Consider the following 21,475-nt stretch of genomic DNA (forward strand, 5'->3'; position numbering starts at 1 on the left):
CCAGAGAGACCTGGACAAGCTCGAGAAGTGGGCCCGTGTGAACCTCATGAGATTCAACAAGGCCAAGTGCAGGGTCCTGCACCTGGGTCGGGGCAACCCCCGGTATCAGTACAGGCTGGGAGATGAAGGGATTGAGAGCAGCCCTGCCGAGAAGGACTGGGGGGTACTGGTGGATGAACCAGCAATGTGCACTTGCAGTCCAGAACCGTATCCTGGGCTGCATCAAAAGCAGCGTGGCCAGGAAGTCGAGGGAGGCGATTCTGCCCCTCTACTCTGTCCCTGTCGTGCATAAGAAATATGCTGGGGAAGACGGTCTGGGTTACTCCTGCCTCTGGCAAGGGAAAACCCATCCATGGGATTGCTTTTGCTCAAGGACCTGGGTGCACTTGGTGGGTGATGTGAAAGGGCATTTGATTTTGGGTGAAAATAGCCAATGAACTGAATTGTATGATGTTAATTGCTATATAATACTGTATGTCATCACTTCTATGGTTGCTATATGCCATATCAATGGTATTGCAGTAAGAGTCACCCAGATTAATGAAGAATGAACTTTGATGATACCAAGCAAAGTGCAACGATGATAGAACCGGACGAGGGCAGTGATAATGGAACCAGAACTGGCCTCAGCATGCAACAATCCAACACCACACACCATCTCTCCTGCCCTGAAAGACTGTTATGACAGACGGAGCCCAAAGTCATGGACTAAATGAACTCAAAAGACTTTTTAGAGTGATGGCCCATGGACTAAGGGAATGATAACTCTGTGTGTGTGTATATATATCAAAAGGCAGGAAAAGTGGTGATGATTAATTGGAATGTATTGGAAAATGTGAGACCTAGGTATGACATAGATGGTATAGATTAAGGGGTGGATACTGTCCTGGTTCTGGCTGGGACAGAGTTAACTTTCTTCCCAGTAGCTTGGGGGGTGCTGTGTTTTGGATTTGGTATGAAAGGAACGTTGATGGCCCGTTGATGCTTTGGTTGTTGCTCGGTGGTCCTTGCACCAGGGACTTTTTGGCCTCCCATGCTCTGCCAAGTGCAGGGGAAGTTGGTGGGGGGAGCATAGCTGGGGCGGTTGACCCAGCTGGCCAAGTATTCTATACCATGTGACATCACGATCAGTATAAAAACTGTGGGGGGTGGGAGGGGGCATGGGGGTGTGGGGGCTCTCCCCTCCCCCATTCGAGACATGCGGTCAGGAAGTGGTGAGCAGTTCCATTGTGCATTGCCTGCATATTCTGTTATTGTTGTTGTTATCATTGTTATTATTACTGTTCTAATTTTTAGATTTCCATTATTAAACTGTTTTTATCTCAACCCATGAGTTTTCCTACTTGTGCCCTCCCGATTCTCTCCCCCATCCTACCAGAGCGGGGGGGTGAGCGAGCAGCTGTGTGGCGTTTAGCTGCTGGCTGGGGTTAAACCACGACATCTTGAAAAGAATTGCTCCTCCTGAAGAGTGCCTGGAACAAAGGTAATTTCCTGGAGAGCGATCCACATTCTTTAGTACTTTTTTGTTCTAATTATTAATAGGAAGGGGTTATAATGTTTGGGGTTTTCTGTGCATGTGTGTGTGTCTGCACATGTGTGTGCTTTGGGTCTGGCTTTTTTCTTATTAACTGAAAGTTATGTCCCCCATCCCATTCAAATTATGTCAATGAATAGAGTAGCTATTTTAAACAGAAAGTCTTCCCTGTCTTCTTCAATGTATGTGTAAAGGAAAAAAAACTTCAAAAAACCTCCCCCTAGTGTTTGGACAAATTATGAGAGGAAAATAGCATGTGTACCATTCTGTAAAAGTTCTTTTCACAGAATCATGGAACAGTTGAGATTGGCAGAGACTTGTGGAGACCATCCAGTAAAAACCCCCACTCAAAGCAGGGTCAGCTAGAGCACATTGCTCATGGCCATGTCCCATCAGATTTTGAGTATCTCCAAAGGTGCAGACTCCTCAGCCTCTCTGGGTAACCTGTGCGGGTGCTTGACCAAACTCAACATACAACAACAACAACAACAACAACCAACCAAACAAGAAAAACCTCTCTTATTTTTAAATGGAATTTCCTGCATTTCTATTTGTGCCTATTGCCTCCTGCCTGTTCACACTATGCTGAACTTGACCTAACCCTGAGTGGAGAAATAAAAGGTAGCATGTGCTCTCAGTTTTACCTTTTTTTGCGGACTTGTACTACTTCTGTTGTTAGGGAGTGTGCAGGTGGAATAGAAGTGAAGACACACACTGATGATAGTAATCATGTGCGGTACTGTGGAGTGTATACAGGATTATCGGTGTTCAGTAGGTGATTCTTCTCTAGAATGAACCCCATCCACAGAATGATAGCAAGAGGGACTCATTGCCAAAAAAACTGCTCTATCAACAAATTAATCATTTCTGGGTTTTAAGGACCAGCCGCCTTTGCTTGGCAGCAGGTGTTAGGGTAGCAGATCTCAGCTGGATAATGGGAGAAAAGTCCACTTCAAAGACTGGTGCAGTAGAGTACAATCCTCATCTTAATAGGCAGAAAGAGTGAAATATTCTACCGTCATAAAGAAGACGTACCTTCCTTTCCATTGACTACAAGCGAAGGACACTCATTTGGAAAAGTTGTTCTTACTTAGCAACAGCTATGTGAAGGGAACCACCTTTCCTCATGCCTCTAAACAATTTTTAGCACTAAAAATACCTAAACACAGCAGAAGAAAATCCCTTCCTCTTCTGGATCTTGTCCTATTACAAAGCAATATATATAAATATTTAATGTACTGTTTTGTATTTCTCTAGATTAACTAGAAAATGGATATATAATGATTTCTGCAGTTAAAAAAAATCTGAGGGACATGACCAGCTGGAACCACACAGTGGTGACCTATTTCCAATTTTCACCTTTCTCCAGCATTCCAGAGATCCAAGGCTCTCTCTTTTGTCTGGTACTGCTCATGTACCTCAGTACTTTGGTGGGAAACATCCTCATCATTATGATCACTATGGTAGATGCTGCCCTTCAGTCCCCCATGTATCTTTTCCTCAAGAACTTGTCCTTCCTGGAGATTGGCTACACTACATCCAGAGTCCCCAAGATGCTGGTGAACTTCTTCACACAAAGGAAGGGCATATCCTTTCTGGGCTGTGCCACACAGATGTACGCCTTCACCCTCTTAGGGATCTCAGAATGTCGTCTGCTGTCTGCCATGGCCTACGATTGCTATGTGGCCATATGGATCCCCTGCACTACACGACCATGATGAGCTGGAATAAGTGCTTCCTGCTGTCAGCTGTATCTTGGCTTATTGGGGTCTTGGTGGCCTCAGGACAGACAACTTTCATCTTTACCCTTCCATATTGTGGGCCCAACAGGATCAATCACTTCTTCTGCGATCTGCTGCCTCTGCTGAAGTTGGCTTGTGTGGACACCTACAAGAATGAAATCACCACCTACATAATAGCTGTCCTCTTCATCATGGTCCCCTTCTTACTCATAGTTGTGTCATATGTCCAGATACTCCACACCATCTTCAAGATGCCGTCAGCTGGGGGCAAGAGAAAAACATTCTCTACCTGCTCATCTCATCTGGTGGTGGTCACTCTGTTTTACGGATCTGGCATTGTGACCTACTTGAGACCCAAAGCTTTTTATTCAAGCAGCAGTAACAAGCTGCTTTCTCTGTCTTACACACTGATGTCTCCAATGATGAACCCCTTGATTTACAGCTTGAGGAACAAAGAGGTGAAACAAGCCTTGAAAAGACTGATAGTCAAAGATATAAATATGTGACATGTTTATGAATTATATGAAATTAAACCTAGCAGTAGCTTTGATATTTTGTGCATTACTGCAAGGACAATATTGATGCTGTAGATACAGTACCTGTTATTCCATACTGCTTGCTTCTCTAATTCTAAACAATGAAGACTTGTTGCTTAGGAGTTAGGTAACTAGCAGGTATTGTGTTTGCAGGTGTGTAGCATTGTTAGACCCTAGTAAAGATTAACCTTGAAATTAAGAACCATAAATGAATGTGGTCCAGACATGGCTCGGAGACAAACCTTGACCTTATAAGGAAAGAAAGGAACGGCTTCATGAAGAGTTCACTACCCTACTGACCACCAGAGATCACTCGAGACCCTCAAGAAAGCCCTAAAGACTTTAGTGCACATGTGTCTAGGATGATGTAATATTATAATTAGTTCTTGGAAATTTAATAAATATGTAAAAGAGAAACAAAATATGTATGAGAAATATGGATATAAACAGAAAGGTGATTAGACCAGGTGTGCTTGATTTGTGGCAAATCCACTGAGTACCCAGGCCTGAATAAAACAGTATCTCTCCTGAGTGTGTGAATTCGTTACTTGCACGCCAGGCACAAATCCGCTGTTCGGACAACAATATGACTTGCCATCACTTACCAAAAATTCATATCTACCTTTTAGCTCTGAGTCAATCCTCCAGCTAATTCCATTTTTATTCTGCATTTTTTGTTTTTTTTTTTTTTTTAAGAGGTATTTTCCAGACTACTTTTAAGTGTCATTTTAAGGCAGGTTTGGTGTACAGATCAAGTAAATTGCATGCTACTGTATCCTTTATGTCCTGTCCGTCCATCCAGAAATAGTTCTGTACTTTGCAGATCTGTTTACCTGTGGTAAGATGAAAGTCACAATATTCTCTGAATATTGTGAAAACATTTCTGTGGAGCTTATCTAAAAATAATTACACAGTGATGAGGGCAAGAAATTATCAGAGAAGAGGACAATGGAACTTCTAAGAAGCACCACACAAATATCTAAGACATTAGTCTTCTGGTGAGGTCTGATTAAGATATTTGCCAATGAACTCTTCAGCTCTATTCTGTGAAAAAAGTTCATGTGAAGGCCTGAAGGCGTAATGATTTGCTTTCCTTCAGATATCTTGAATGTAAAGAACTATGGCTGGGCTGATAACCCTATTCTCCACTGGTATTGAATGGAGTGAAACAGGCAAAGTAAAAACAGAGTTTATGTGTTCTGAACTAGATTTCTGCTGTAGTAAGAGACAAACTATCACTTAGACATCTCCATTGCTGTATGCTGTTTGTGTGTGAAGTCAAAACAATAAATTTATGTAAACATATCTATATCTTAGGCTTCTGAATTGAGAGCAGATGAAAACAATGACCCCTTTGGTTGACTGTGGAATGGAAGAAGATACTTGAGTGTTAAGGAAATGGGTGGTCATAAGGAAGTTGGTTTGAGACCTGTCATTTTAAAAAGGAAGGTTAAAACTTCATTTATTTTTCCTTTTTTCCTCTGGTTGTGGTATGTACCCATCTGGAGGATTCATGGGATCCTAGTTTACCTCTTCACGCTTCTCATTTTCTTTGCTACACTAAGACAGTGTATGTGAAATTAGTCATTAAGCTGGGAGAAGCATAGGAGGGTGTTTTGCACCAGGAGTTGCTAGGTCATCATGATCCCAGTAAGACGGACACACAGACTGTGTCAAGTATCATTTAAAAGGCTACTTATTAGAGCTAACACTAGAGAGGAGAGGATAGTATAGATAAAGCTGCATCACTTCACATACCGGGAGCCCCAGGTTGTGAAGCATCAAATGGGCGTCTGATCAACACGCAGCATGCCATGTACGTCCCGTCAATGGGAGAGCTACTCCATTTTGGTCATTTGCGTTAGTATAGGATTTTTTAAAGAGAAAACAGTTATATCCATCATTTCTACTGACCAACAGAAAGGATTTTCACGTGAGAACTTCTTGCTGCTCTGTTAGATAAAGGCAAGGCCACGGAGGTGGTGTAAGCGCCCGTACCAAGTGGGAGCTGCCCACAGGCTCCTCCGTTAAAATGAGCTGCTGAGTTTATCCTGCAGCCAGGGGATTTCTGCAGCACAACACGCACCTGAAGACCACACTGGATGTGCCGCGCAGCACAGCGCTACAGCCTGCGCTAACTCCGTGATGTGCAATGGTCTGCAGTCAGGATGAGTGCAGAGGTTGTAAAGGGGTATTAGGAGTGGCCGCCGCCTCCAGCAGCCCAGCCCAGTTCCCGGGGACCCGGGATCTCTGACCAGTCTGAGGGACGCAGCCGCCACTTTCCCCTCCGCAGGTTCAACCAGAGGCGAAGGCAAGCACCTATCCCGGAGACACATGGACATGCCCAGACAGACACACGCAGAGGAGGCTGACACGGCCGGTCACACAGACTGCCACAGCCAAGGCTCTGCTGTCAAAAGCAGCCACACACAGGACCCACACCACACGCAAGCACAGGCAGCCCTGTCTCCTCCTCCTCCGGGGCTGGCAGAGACAGGAGGTCACTGGTGCAGGCACACAGGTGACATTCGCTGGGTTCACAAGCACACGCACACTCGCGGATCCCCCAAGCATCAGCACGGCACCTCTGCCTGCCTGGTACCCCGACTGGATCCTGGCCTCTGATCCCACCCCACGGTCCCTTACGCGCTGGCTGGTCCAGCTTGATGCGCTAAAAGTCCATGGGGGCCTCTCCAAAGCTGTGCCTGGAGTTTCTTAATGGCCCGTTAATTAGCTGCTGGCGACTTGCGGTCTCTGCTATTGTCTCCATTATCTCTTGTCCACCAGGGTTGTGTCTCTGTCTTCTTGTTTATCTCTTCTCCCGCTACTTATTGTCGCCTTTTGCATTGAAAAGGTCCTTGATCAGATAACCCTAATGAAGCAGATGCTCTCACCTCCCACCTACCCTTAGAAGCATCATATTATCAGGTTGTGTTCTGGCAGGCTGCGGTGCAGAGGTATGACTATGGGGGGCAATTCAGACAGGAACAAATGCAAACCCAGCTCTCGCTTGTTTGTTTGTGTCTGAATTACAGCAGTATCACATCTGTCTGCAATTCGGTTTGGGATTAAGATGCCTATATCCAGGCACTGAAACGTGACTCTGCATGAACTAATAATCTGAACTCCTGTTACAGAGAGAACATACTGTTGTCTGAAAAGCGGATTCGTGCCCGACGTGCAAGTAACCAATTCCACACGCTCAGGAGAGATATTGTTTTATTCAGGCCTGGGTGCTCCGTGGACTTGCCACAAATCAAGCACACCTGGTCTAGTCACCTTTCTGTTTATATCCATGCTTCTCATACATATTTTAAATTTCTCTTTTACATATTCATTAAATTTCCAAGAACTAATTATAATATTACATCATCCTAGACACATGCGCACTAGAGCCTTTAGGGTCTTCTTGGGGTCTCGAGTGGTCTCTGGTGGTCGTTAGGGTCGTGAACTCTTCATGAACTTATTTCCTCTTTACCTTATAGGGTCGCAATTTGTCCCTGAGCCATGCTTGGACCACGTTTGTTTATAGTTTCCAAGGTTATTCTTCACTAGAGCCTAACGATGCTTCCAGGATACACAATTTAGACTAGTTACAATTCTACACACCTGCAAACACAACACCTGCTAGTTACCTATCTTCTAAGCGAGTCTTCATTGTTTAGAATTACAGAAGCGAGCAGTAGAACTACAGAAGCAAGCAGTATGGAACAGTAGATACTGTACCTACTACATCAATTCCCCCCTTTGAGACTTACGATGTTGAGCATCATGAGTCTCACATCATTTACTTATAAGTATTTGGTCTACAAAAAGACATACATTAAATCATACAACAAATAATTATAACTAAGATGACGATCAGTATTGCAAATAAGAACAATTGTCTGTGCCAATTTAAATTTGGAATTTCTATCTTATTTTGGCAATAGAAATTGGGATTCAGCTTTACTGATCGTCGTAATTAATACCAACAGGCTTTATATTTTCTACTCCCAAACCTACAATTTCTTAATTAATTTGATTTCTTTTCTAACAATAAATATTTTAAATATCACAAATAATTTAACAACATCTCTGATAACTCATCAAGTACGCCTTAAAGTTAATTTCAATGGTCCCTTAGGTATAGATGTCCCCAGTTTAGGATTTTTTTTTTTTTATTCTGGTGTAACATTTTTTCTCCTATTACATGCATTGGTTTAGATCTTCCTGTTCGATTGACATCATAAGGTTTACCATACAAAATTTCAAATGAACTTACTTTTTCTCTAACTCTCGGGGTCACCCTAATTCTTAACAAGGCAAATGGTAAAGCTTCAATCTATTTCCACTGAGCTTCTGGATATATTTTAGGAATTTGTTTCTTTAATATTTGGTTCCTCATATTTTTAATAACCTCCGCTACAAAATGTGGGCCTGTATCAGAGGACATTCCTAAAGGGACTCCAAACATTGAAATTATTTCTTTCAACAAATGTTTCACAACCTCTTTTGCCTTGTTGGTTCGACACGGGAAAGCTTCCAGCCATCCAGAGAAGGTATCTACCAATACTAATAGATATCGGTATTGGTTACATCGCAGTAACTCTGAAAAATCTATTTGCCAATATTCACCGGGAGTTATGCTTCTCTTTACCTCTCCAGGAGGGGGTCAGATTTGTACTTTTGGATTGTTCCTAAGACAAATCTCACATTTATTACTCACACTTTTAGCAATCAATAACATTTTGGTTCCTATCGCATATCGTTTTACTGATTCCACCATTGCCTCTGCTCCCATATGTGTTTCAGCATGGGTTTTGACCATTAATTTCTTCATAATTTCAGGGGTTACTATACATTGTCCATGTGAAGTTATCCACCATCCTTGATCATTCTTCTTACAATGTAATAGCATAGATAATTTATTTTCTTTCTCACTATAATTTGGGGATTCCACCTGAATTTCTTTTGATGGAATTAAAACATAAATCATAGTATTTAATGCTACACGTTTAGCAGCCTCATCTGCTTTTCGATTTCCTTGTATTACTTTTGAGTCCCTTTTTTGATGAGCCTTAGAATGAATCACTGCAACTTCTTTAGGTTTCTGTACTGCTTCCAACAAATTTAAAATCTTTGTTCCATATTTTATAGGGGTACCACTGGCAGACAAAAGTCCTCGCTCCTTCCATATTGCTCCATGAGCATGCACAACTCCAAAAGCATATTCAGAATCTGTATAGATGTTAACTCTTTTACCTTTAGCCAAATTTAAGGCTTTTGTCAGGGCTATAATTTCTGCCTTCTGGGTGGATGTATTTGGAGGTAATGCTTTTATTTCTCAATTTTCAATTAAAGTTACCACGGCATAGCCTGCCCTCCTTTCTCCTTTTACAACAAAGCTGCTTCCATCAGTAAATAATTCTTCATCCGGAGTTTGGAGAGGGACATCTTTCAAATCTGGCCTGCTGGCATATACCTGTTTGATAACTTGTAAACAATCATGATTAGGATCACTCTCTTTTTCACTTGGCATTAAAGAAGCAGGATTTAAAATTGTTCTAACAATTCTTCAGGGCCTTTGGTTGCCTCATACAATGGTTTTGCCATCAAACCATAATTTGGAATCCGAAGGCGACACCATCCAGCCATTCCTGGAAATCCTCTCAACTCTCTTTTGGATTGAGGGGGTGCCATCCTGCAAATGGCCTTTTTTTTCTATCATTTCCCAATCGTCGCTGTCCTTGGCAAAACTCAAACCCCAAATAAATTACAGTTTGTTTTGCAATTTGTGCTTTCTTCTCTGACACCCTGTACCCAGCCATTCCCAAAAAGTTTAGGAGGCTAACAGTCTTCTTTTTGCAGATTTCAATAGTATCTGCTCCCAATAGGATGTCATCAACATACTGAAGGAGGGTGATTTGATCTTCCTTACCGGACCACTGTTCCAGTTCCTTGGTCAGGGCTGCTCCAAAGATGGTTGGGCTATTTTTAAACCCTTGTGGCAGCACAGTCCAGCAGAGCTGAGTCCTCCTCCCAGTCGACGGATCTTCCCATTCAAAGGCAAAAATCTTTTGACTGTTTTCTTCCAGAGGTATACAAAAGAAAGCATCTTTCAAATCTATAACAGAGAAATATGCATTTGATTCATTGATAGTTGTCAGCAGCGTATATGGATTAGGGACTATTGGATGAATGTCCACCACTAACTAACTGGTTTATTGCTCTTAAATCTTGAACCAGCCTATATCCTTGCTTATGTGGCTTTTTCACTGGAAGGATAGGAGTATTGTAATCAGATTGGCATTCTCTTAAAAGTCCATATTTAAGAAAGTTATTTATTATCGGTTCCAAACCCTTTCTGGCTTCTATACTAATAGGATATTGTTTCTTTCTTACCGGTCGAACTCCTGTTTTCAATTCAACTTTTACCGGTTCCACATTTTTCGCTCTTCCTGGTTTCTCCATTGCCCAAACAAAAGGGTAAACTGCATCTTTAATCTCTTCTGGAATTTCTTCAGATTCATCTGTGTTTGTCTGTGATAAATAAACTTGGCCTTGCCAGGCATTAGCTTCAGGAAAATGAACTTGTATTTTTCCTTTTTTTAAAGTTAATTTGTGCTCCCAACTTATTCAATAAATCCCATCCTAAGAGAGGCATGGTGCATTCTGGTATATATAAAAATTCATGCATCAATGTTTTTCCTCCAATTTTACATTTTAAAGGTTTCAAAAAAGGCCTTACCTCTTTCTTTCCCGTGACCCCAACAATAGATACATTAAATTTACTCATTGGTCCTTTACATGTATTTATAACAGAATATTTTGCTCCAGTATCTACTAAAAAATCGACTACTTCATCTCCCAGCTTTACTGGAACCAGGGGCTCGGCTGGGAAAATATCTTCTTTTATCCCCGGCCCCCATCATTCAGATTCCTCTCCCATCATAAGCAGATCAGCTTCAGGTGGAATCTGTCGTGGCTGACTAACTTTTCTATTTTCTGGACACTCGTTTTTCCAGTGTCCTTGTTTGTTATATGCAGCACATTGATTGATCCCTACTGGAGCAGACTGTCTAAATATATTTCCACATCCTCTACCTTTGCCCCTTAAATAGCCTCTGCCTCTACCTTTCAAATATCTTCTTCCCCTACCTTCAGCACATCCTTGAGCATTCACAAAAGCAGCTGCCAGAATAGCAGCTTTCTGCTTCTTATCTTTTATTTTCTCTTTCTCCTGGTTTTTCTTTTCTTCTTCTTCTCTATTATTATAGACTTTATAGGCAATCTCAATCAACTGTGATATAGTCATCCCTGTAATGCCATCCACTTTCTGCAATTTCTTTCGAATATCAGGGGTTGCTTGTCCAACAAACAAAGTAGTGAATATTGCCCTGTTCTCATCACTTTCAGGGTCTAAATCTGTCCATTTTCTGGCTGCCTCACATAAGCATTCATAGAAGGTGGATGGATCTTCTGTTTTCCCTTGAATTATCTGGGTTAATTTTGCTAAATTCTTTGGACGGGATATTCCATTTTTCATTCAATATAAAATCAATTGTTCATACTGTTTTATCATTAATTTCCCATCATTACTATTAGGATTCCAATTTGGGTCCTGTGTCAGCATAAAATGAGCAGGACCTTCTCTTGCATTTATTCTTTTGTTTTCCATATTTGCTTTTTCCAATACTACCCTCTTTTCTTCAGGAGTAAGCAAATTATTTAAAAGAATTTGAATATCTTGCCAATCTGGATTATGATTTTCAATAATTGTCCTAAAGGATCTATACGTCTTTTCAGGATTTTCTTTATATGACCGTGCTAGTTCTTTCCAATTCATTAAGTCAGAAGTTGTAAAAGGTACTTTCACAAATACGGGTTGCCCCCTTGGGCCCACAGCCTGACGAAGGGGTGCTAGTAAAACAGACCCCTGTTGGGTCCTAGTTCTGCCAGCTATTGGACTAAATGGATTACTTCCCCTTGCTCCAATTTCAGAACTTTCATTTCTACTCAGTGCCATCAACATCTGTATATCTTCTTCCTCTTCTCCTAGTTTTAAACACCATTTTCCTATACTACAAGCAGAACAACAATGCTCTTTTGGTTCCTTGTCCTCCATCATCATCATCGTTACATTAGAATCTGAGTCTAAAAGTTTACATTTCTTCCGAATCTCATGATCATTTCTCAAGCTAAAAAACAAGTCCACATAAGGGACCTCATCCCATTTACCCTGTCGTCTACAAAATAACATCAGTTGCAAGATAGTATTATACTGTAGAGTTCCCAATTCTGGCCATTTTTCCTCATCTTCCAATTTATACATTGGCCACCATCTAGTACAAGACTCAATTAATTTCTCCTTTCTCAATGGATCTCCCCCAAATTTTCCCCAATGTTTTATGATGCATCCAAGGGGAGAGCAAAGAGTTACTTTAGACTGTTGAGTTCCCATATTTTTGCCCAAAAAGAACGTTCTTAACCATGATTTCATATACTCCAGACGTCACTGTCAAATGTATATTAATATACCCTTTTTACCTTTGGCGCCACAATTTCATATACTCCAGTCGTCACTGTCAAACGCATATGAATAAACCTTTTTACCTTTGGCCACAATTCCTTACTAAATGCATGCACAATTTTATACCCCAGAACAATATCTCATTTACCTTAGCGTTGCACTGTTGAGTCGCTCACCTGCTCTGGTCGGGAAGAATACTCACAGAGTCCCCGATGAAAAGTTCGGTGCGCGCTGGAGTCCGGAGAGCCGGCAAGTCGATGCGGGCAAGGCTTCACAGCACTCCCATCTGGGTCACCAAAAACTGTTGTCCGAAAAGCGGATTCGTGCCAGGCGTGCAAGTAACCAATTCCACATGCTCAGGAGAGAGATTGTTTTATTCAGGCCTCGGTGCTCGGTGGACTTGCCACAAATCAAGCACACCTGGTCTAATCACCTTTCTGTTTATATCCATATTTCTCATACATATTTGAAGATTCTCTTTTACATATTCATTAAATTTCCAAGAACTAATTATAATATTACATCATCCTAGACACATGCGCACTAAAGTCTTTAGGGTCTTCTTGAGGGTCTCAAGTGGTCTCTGGTGGTTGGCAGGGTAGTGAACTCTTCGTGAACCCGTTCCTTTCTTCCCTTATAAGGTCGAGGTTTGTCTCCGAGCCATGTCTGGACCACGTTCATTTATGGTTCTTAATTTCAAGGTAAATCATTACTAGGGTCTAACAATACTACACACCTGCAAACACAATACCTGCTAGTTACCTAACTCCTAAGCAACAAGTCTTCATTGTTTAGAATTAAAGAAGAGAGCAGTATGGAATAAGAGGTACTGTAACAGACTGTACCTACTGCATCAGGATTACAGGAATGACTATATCACAGTGAATTGAAATTGCTTGTAAGATGTATAATAATAGGGAAGAGGAGGAAAAGAAATATCAGAAAAAAAAGAAAGACAGGAAACAAAAAGCTGCTATTCTAGCAGCTGCTTTTTTAAATGCCCAAGGATCAGCTGGAGGAAGAGGTAGAAGATATGTGAGAGGTAGAGGTAGAGAATATTTGAGAGGAAAAAGTAGAGGAGGTAAAGATATGTTTAAACAATATACCCCATTAGGATTTAATCAATGTGCTATATGTAAGAAACAAGAACACTGGAAGAGTGAGTGTCCAGAGAACAAAGAAGCAGTCGTGACTCAGTCACAGCAGATACCACCTGAAGCTGATTTACTTATGATGGGAGGAGATTCTGAATGATGGGGACCGGGGGTGAAAGAAGATATTTTCCCAGCTGAGCCCCTGGTTCCAGTAAAGCTGGGAGATGAAGCAGTCAACTTTTTAGTGGACACTGGAGCAAAATATTCTGTTATAAATACATGTAAAGGACCAATGAGTAAATTTAATGTATCTATTGTTGGGGTCACGGGAAAGAAAGAGGTAAGGCCTTTTTTGAAACCTTTAAAATGTAAAATTGGAGGAAAAACATTGATGCATGAATTTTTATATATACCAGAATGCACCATGCCTCTCTTAGGATGGGATTTATTGAATAAGTTGGGAGCACAAATTAACTTTAAAAAAAGGAAAAATACAAGTTCATTTTCCTGAAGCTAATGCCTGGCAAGGCCAAGTTTATTTATCACAGACAAACACAGATGAATCTGAAGAAATTCCAGAAGAGATTAAAGATGCAGTTTACCCTTTTGTTTGGGCAATGGAGAAACCAGGAAGAGCGAAAAATGTGGAACCGGTAAAAGTTGAATTGAAAACAGGAGTTCGACCGGTAAGAAAGAAACAATATCCTATTAGTATAGAAGCCAGAAAGGGTTTGGAACCGATAATAAATAACTTTCTTAAATATGGACTTTTAAGAGAATGCCAATCTGATTACAATACTCCTATCCTTCCAGTGAAAAAGCCACATAACCAAGGATATAGGTTGGTTCAAGATTTAAGAGCAATAAACCAGTTAGTTAGTGGTGGACATTCATCCAATAGTCCCTAATCCATATACGCTGCTGACAACTATCAATGAATCAAATGCATATTTCTCTGTTATAGATTTGAAAGATGCTTTCTTTTGTATACCTCTGGAAGAAAACAGCCAAAAGATTTTTGCCTTTGAAGGGGAAGATCCGTCGACTGGGAGGAGGACTCAGCTCTGCTGGACCGTGCTGCCACAAGGGTTTAAAAATAGCCCAACCATCTTTGGAGCAGCCCTGACCAAGGAACTGGAACAGTGGTCCGGTAAGGAAGATCAAATCATCCTCCTTCAGTATGTTGATGACATCCTATTGGGAGCAGATACTACTGAGATCTGCAAAGAAAAGACTGTTAGCCTCCTAAACTTTTTGGGAATGGCTGGGTACAGGGTGTCAGAGAAGAAAGCACAAATTGCAAAACAAACTGTAATTTATTTGGGATTTGAGTTTTGCCAAGGACAGCAACGATTGGGAAATGATAGAAAAAAAAGGCCATTTGCAGGATGGCACCCCCTCAATCTACAATATCAAGTTCTGTTAGTGGAACAAGATGACATCATTTTGAAGTAAGTGCCATTTTAAATCCTGCTTCTTCAATGCCAAGTGAAAAAGAGAGTGATCCTAATCATGATTGTTTACAAGTTATCGAACAGGTATATGCCAGCAGGCCAGACCCGAGAGATGTCCCTCTGCAGACTCCAGATGAAGAATTATTTACTGATGGAAGCAGCTTTGCTGTGAAAGGAGCAAGGAGGGCTGTCTATGCCGTGGTAACTGTAACTGAAGATCAAGAAGTAAAAGCATTACCTCCAAATACATCCACCCAGAAGGCAAAGATAACAGCTTTGACAAGAGCTTTAGATCTGGCTAAAGGTAAAAGAGTTAATATTTATACAGACTCTAAATATGCTTTTGGAGTTGTTCATACCCATGGAGCGATATGGAAAGAGCGAGGACTTTTGTCTGCCAGTGGCTCACCTATAAAGTATAGAACAGAGATTTTAATTTTATTGGAAGCAGTACAAAAAAACAAAAACAAAAACAAAAACAAAAAAAACCACAAAGAAGTTGCTGTGCATCAAAAGAAATTCAAATAGAATCCCCAAATTATAACGAAAAAGAAAATAAGTTGGCTGAACTATTACAGTGCAAAAAGAATGATCTAGGATGATGGATTACTTCACATGGACAATGTATAGTAACTCCCGAAATCATGAAGAAACTGATGGTCACAACCCATGCTGAGACACATATGGGAGCAGAAGCAATGGTTGAGTCGGTAAAACGATATGCGATAGGGACTAAAATATTATTGATTGCTAAAAATGTGAGTAATAAATGTGAGATTTGTCTTAGGAACAATCCGAAAATACAAATCCGACCCCCTCCTGGAGAGGTAAGGAAAGGCATAACTCCCGGTGAGTATTAGCAAGTAGATTTTTCAGAATTACCAAGGTGCAATCAATACCGATATTTATTGGTATTGGTAGATACCTTCTCCGGATGGCCAGAAGCTTTCCCGTGTCGAACCAACAAAGCAAAAGAGGTAACAAAACACTTATTAAAGGAAATTATTCCAAGATTTGGAGTCCCTTTAGGGATGTCCTCGGACAGAGGTCCACATTTTGTGGCGGAAGTTATTAAGAATGTGAGTAAGACACTAAGAAGATCACAATTTAGTAGACAAGTAGAGAAAATGAACCAAATATTAAAGAGGCAAATTTCTAAAATATGTCAGGAAGCTCAGTTGAAATGGACTGAAACTTTACCACTTGCCTTGTTAAGAATTAAGGTAACCCCGAGAGCTAGAGAAAAAAATAAGTCCATTTGAAATTCTGTATGGTAAACCTTACAATGTCAATCTAACAGGAAGGTTTGAACAAATGCACATAATAGGAGAAAAAGTGTTAACTGAATCTCTTTTGAGTAAAATGGCGAGTTCTTTACACAAATATGTTCTTTTGAGGACACTTTTACCCCTTGAATTTCTGGTACATTCATTCAGTCCAGGAGACCAAGTCTACCTGCGAAGGTGGAAGGACGACCCCTTTGGAGAAAAGTGGAAAGGACCATTCCAAGTGTTATTAACAACAAACACTGCTGTAAAATTAGAAGAAATAGACTCTTGGATTCATTATACCAAAATAAACAAAATACCTCCTAGACCGTGGACATCTACACCTAAGGAACCATTGAAATTAACTTTAAAGTGTACTTGATGAGTCACCGGAGATGTTGCTGAATTATTTGTGATATTTAAAATATTTATTGTTAGAAGGGAAACCAAATTAATTAGGAAATTGTGGGTTTAGGAGTAGAAAATGTGGAGCCTGTTGATATTAATTCAACAATTAAAGGACTTAGCATCTGGATTTAAGGAACGAGAAGGATAAGATCTTTCTTGGTTATTTTCATGGCTTCCAAATTTAAATTGTCTCAAACAGTTATTTTTACTTGCAATACTGGTCGTCATCTTAGCTATAATTACTTGTTGTATGATTCAATGTATGTCTTTTTGTAGACCAAATGCTTATAAGTGAATGGTGTGAGACTCATGATGCTCAACATCATAAGTCTCAAAGGGGGGAATTGATGCAGTAGGTACAGTCTGTTACAGTACCTCTTATTCCATACTGCTCGCTTCTTTAATGGTGGTCGTTAGGGTAGTGACTCTTCATGAACTTATTTCCTCCTTTCCTTATAGGGTCGCAATTTGTCTCCGAGCCACGTCTGGACCACGTTTGTTTATGGTTCTCTTTTCCAAGGTTACTCTTCACTAGAGTCTAACAATGCTTCCAGGATACACGATTTAGACCAGTTACAATTCTACACACCTGCAAACACAACACCTGCTAGTTACCTATCTTCTAAGCAACAAGTTTTCATTGTTTAGAATTATAGAAGCGAGCAGTATGGAATAGTAGATACTGTACCTACTGCATCATATTTGATGTAATCAGAGGATAACTGTAAACGATGGGAATGAAATAATTTGTCCTACATGTTAAATTTGATTTAGTTAAGAGTGAAAAGCCTTCCCCTTCTCTATGCAATAAATGTAATAGTTGCCGGCCTATTATAGTAACCCAGTGTTTGAGGCGTGAAAAGGTGATTAAGATAGACTCGCGAGGCGAGTCAGTCTACTGCTTTGGGTGTTGGGGGTGGAGAAATTTTAGTGATTTTTAATCAAATTTTAACTACACTTTGTGTAGGCAAGCAGGATGGGGGGTCAAGAGAGTGGAGGCATTGTGAAAAAGAGTCCCCACTTGGTAAAATCTGAATAAGCCCGCGGTAACTATTGTAAATATTTGTCTGTTTGCTGAGAGTGACAGAGGGGTTCGAGTCCCCTTCGATTGTTTTGTGTAAAGGTCTATTGTCTATCGTCATAGTGATTGAATATTTGTGGTGTTGTTATGTGAAAAGTTTGTTTGTTTAAGTGATTTCCTGTGTGTAAATGGGATGAAGTAACGTATGCAGATATGTTTTTCGCTTTGTGAAACCATCCGGAGTGGCACAAGGAGTGCGGTATAAATTTAGCACGTGAAGACCCTTTTGTATTGGCATTAGAAAATAAACGACAGAAGGATCAGGGAAAGTCGAAGCGGTGTTGTTCAGCATGTAGCATTGGGCAGAGATGTTTGGGGACAAAGGAACAAGATAAAGAGAAGAACTGGAAATGTTGATAACCCCCCGGGCCAGGTTGCTAGAAAGGGGGACAGAGGGGGATGTTGACTCATCTCTGAGTGAGAGTGATTTAGAAATTGCTGAGAAAAAGGAACGTGGAGGTGTTAGCCCTGTGGCAGGGAGGACTCGGAACAAAGGCGGCAGGGGTGCATTACCCATTCAGGCTCCTTTATAGGAGGCTGTGGGACTGGAAGGCCCAGTAGTAATTAAAGTCCCCTTTCCAATCACAGATTTGAATAATTGGAGACAAGCAGCGAGCAATTACCGAGATAACCCTGAAAAGATAGCCCGAGCTTTTGAGATGTTATAAAACCTCAAGATCCAGACTGGAGTGATTTAGATGCTGTGATGGGAGAGGTGTTTGACTTCGAATTTCTGGTAGACACGGGTGCCTCTTACTCTGTATTAAACCAAGAATTAAAACCCGTAGACGAGGATTTTGTGATTGTGATAGGGGCTACTGGCCAACAAGAGAAAACTTTCTTTTTACAGCCTCTTAAATACAAGTTAGGAAAACAAATAGGGATACATAAGTTTTTGTATATGCCAAATTCTCCAAAATCCCTATTGCAGCAAGATTTATTAGAACAATTGGGAGAAGAAATAACATTCAAAAGGATAGAGTGGAATTTAAAATTAAAAATGAACAATTAATCGCAGTCTTAAGTCTGGCTCTAATACAAACAGAAAAAGCAAAACAAATACCCCAAGAAATTTTAGATCAGGTATATCCAGGGGTGTGGGCCTCTGGGATACCTGGGAAGGCCAAAAATGCAGCACCAATAAAGATAGAATTAAAGCCAGGGGCTGGCCCAGTTAGAATTAAACAGTATCCATTGAGGCTAGAAGATCGAAAGGGAATCAAAGAAATAATTGACAATTTCTTGCAATTCAGACTACTTGTCGAATGTGAGTCAGAGTATAATACTCCTATCTTACCTGTGAAAAAGCCGGATGGCAAAAGTTACAGATTGGTTCAAGATTTGAGAGCAATAAACAAAATTGTAGAAGATTTATACATTGCTAACTAAATTAAAAAATAGTCAAATATGGTTTACCATACTGGATTTAAAAGATGCCTTTTTCTGTCTGGCTTTGGCAAAAGAAAGCCAAAAATTATTTGCATTTGGGTGGGAAAATCCCGATACAGGGAGAAAGACCCAAGTAACCTGGACAATGTTACCCCAAGGATTCAAGAATAGTCCTACTATCTTTGGTAATCAATTAGCACGAGAGATTGCATCTTTTAATTGCTACAGAAACAGAAAAAGAATGTGTGCAATGGACTGTAAATTTGCTTAACTTTTTGGGATTACGCGGATATCGAGTCTCTCAACAGAAAGCCCAGCTGGTACAATCACAAGTGACATATCTTGGATTTGAAATCTCAGGAGGACAAAGAGAACTCGGAGATGAACAAAAAGAAGCTATTTGCCACACACCAGAACCCAGGACAGTAAAAGAACTCAGAACCTTTCTTGGAATGACAGGTTGGCGCAGATTATGGATATATAAGTATGGACTTTTAGTGAAACTAAAAGTATGAACTACTGAAAGAAAATCCGTTAGAACTAGTTTGGACAGGGGAAGCAAAGAGGGCATTTCAACAGTTAAAAATGGAACTTATGAGAGCCCCAGCTTTAGGCCTCCCAGATGTTTCAAAACCCTTTTGGCTGTTTTCTCATGAAAGACAGGGCATAGCGCTGGGAGTGCTTGCTCAACGATTAGGACCCCACAAGAGAGCAGTTGCAAACTTCTCCAAATTAGATGAAGTGAGTAAAGGATGGCCCGGATGCCTGCGAGCAGTGGCAGCGGTCGTCCTCAACATTCAGGAAGCTTGCAAGTTTACTATGGGTCAGAAAATGACGGTATTGGTCTCTCATACAGTTTCAGCAGTATTAGAACAAAAGGGGAATCACTGGCTCTCTCCTTCTCGATTTTTGAAATACCAAGCTATTTTGGTAGAGCAGGATGACGTTAATATACAGACTACTGATATTGTAAACCCAGCATCTTTCCTCAGTGGAGGTACCTCAGAACCTGTGGTGCATGACTGTTTGGAGACAATGGAAGCCATCTATTCAAGTCGACCAGACCTAAAAGAAGAACCACTGGAGGATGCTGAGGACTCATGGTTTACAGATGGGAGCAGCTTTGTGAAGCAAGGAGAATGTAAGGCTGGGTATGCTGTGACTACCACCCATAAGGTAATAGAGGCTAAATCTTTACCTGTCTGCACCATCTGCACAGAAAGCCAAAATAATTGCTTTGACTCGAGCCCTAGAATTGTCAAAAGGAAAGAAAATTAATATATGGACTGATTCTAAATATGCCTTTGGAGTGGTACATGCCCACAGAACCATTTGGAAAGAACGAGGATTACTCACAGCCCAAGGAAAACAGATAAAACATGCAAAAGAAATCTTACAACTGCTAGAAGCTGTAAAATTGCCAGAGAAAGTGGCTATTATGCATTGCAGAGGACACCAAAAAGGTAACACTGAACAGGAAATTGGAAATAAATTGGCAGATCACGAGGCCAGGCAAGCCGCAGAAAAGACGGAAGTTGAGGCTTTGATTCCAGACGGTAAATTTCAAGTGTTAAAATTAAATTTAGGCTCTGAAGAATATTCAAAGGAAGGTAGGAATTTGATTGATGACTTAGGAGGGAAAGAAAAAGATGATGGATGGGTATATACACCAGATGAACGTATTATAACACCCTCCAGAATATCGTGGAAATTAATTTTAGATGAGCACAGCAAAACTCACTGGGGAGCAGATGCTTTGTACAAAGATCTAAACAAAAGAATAGTAGGTCGCAATTTGTATACTGTGGTAAAACAAGTAACGCAGCGGTGTGAAATTTGTTTGAAAAATAACCCTAACACAACCAATAGGTTCAGGTAGGGACAATTGGAAAGGGTAACATCCCAGGGCAAAAATGGCAAATAGACTTTTCCGAACTCCCAAGAGAAGGGGGGTATCGGTACTTGTTAGTGTTAATGGACACATTCTCAGGTTGGCCAGAAGCTTTCCCTTGCAGAACAAATAAAGCTCGAGAAGTCATCTGAGTATTGCTGAATGAAATTATACCTCGATTTGGAATACCAGCAGTAATATCATCAGATAGAGGTACTCACTTTTGCGTACAAACAACTAAAAAAACAACTAAAAAAACAACTACAAAAAACTAAGTTCAACAACTTAGTAAATGCTAGGGATTGAATGGCAGTTACATACGCTGCATCGACCCCAAGCAAGTGGACAGGTTGAGAAGATGAATCATTTGATAAACAACAACTAGCAAAAATTTGTCAAGAAACTAATCTATATTGGTATCAAGTGCTTCCCCTTGCGTTGCTTAGGATCAGAACAAAATCGAGAACTAAGGAAAGCATAAGTCCTTTTGAAATCCTCTTTCGAAGGCCATAGCAATTGCAATATAGAGGCGAAGATTTGAATCAGTTAGGAGAAGGATATTTGCA

At 40.7% G+C, this 21,475-nt stretch overlaps 1 pseudogene; it reads left to right on the forward strand.

Moving 5' to 3' along the window:
- The first annotated feature begins 2,847 nt into the window (after positions 1-2,847).
- LOC142091708 (olfactory receptor 10A4-like) lies at positions 2,848-3,782 on the forward strand (annotated as a pseudogene).
- The last annotated feature ends 17,693 nt before the right edge of the window (positions 3,783-21,475 follow it).

This window comes from Calonectris borealis, chromosome 22 (assembly GCF_964195595.1).
Source record: "Calonectris borealis chromosome 22, bCalBor7.hap1.2, whole genome shotgun sequence".
Classification (NCBI taxonomy): domain Eukaryota; kingdom Metazoa; phylum Chordata; class Aves; order Procellariiformes; family Procellariidae; genus Calonectris; species Calonectris borealis.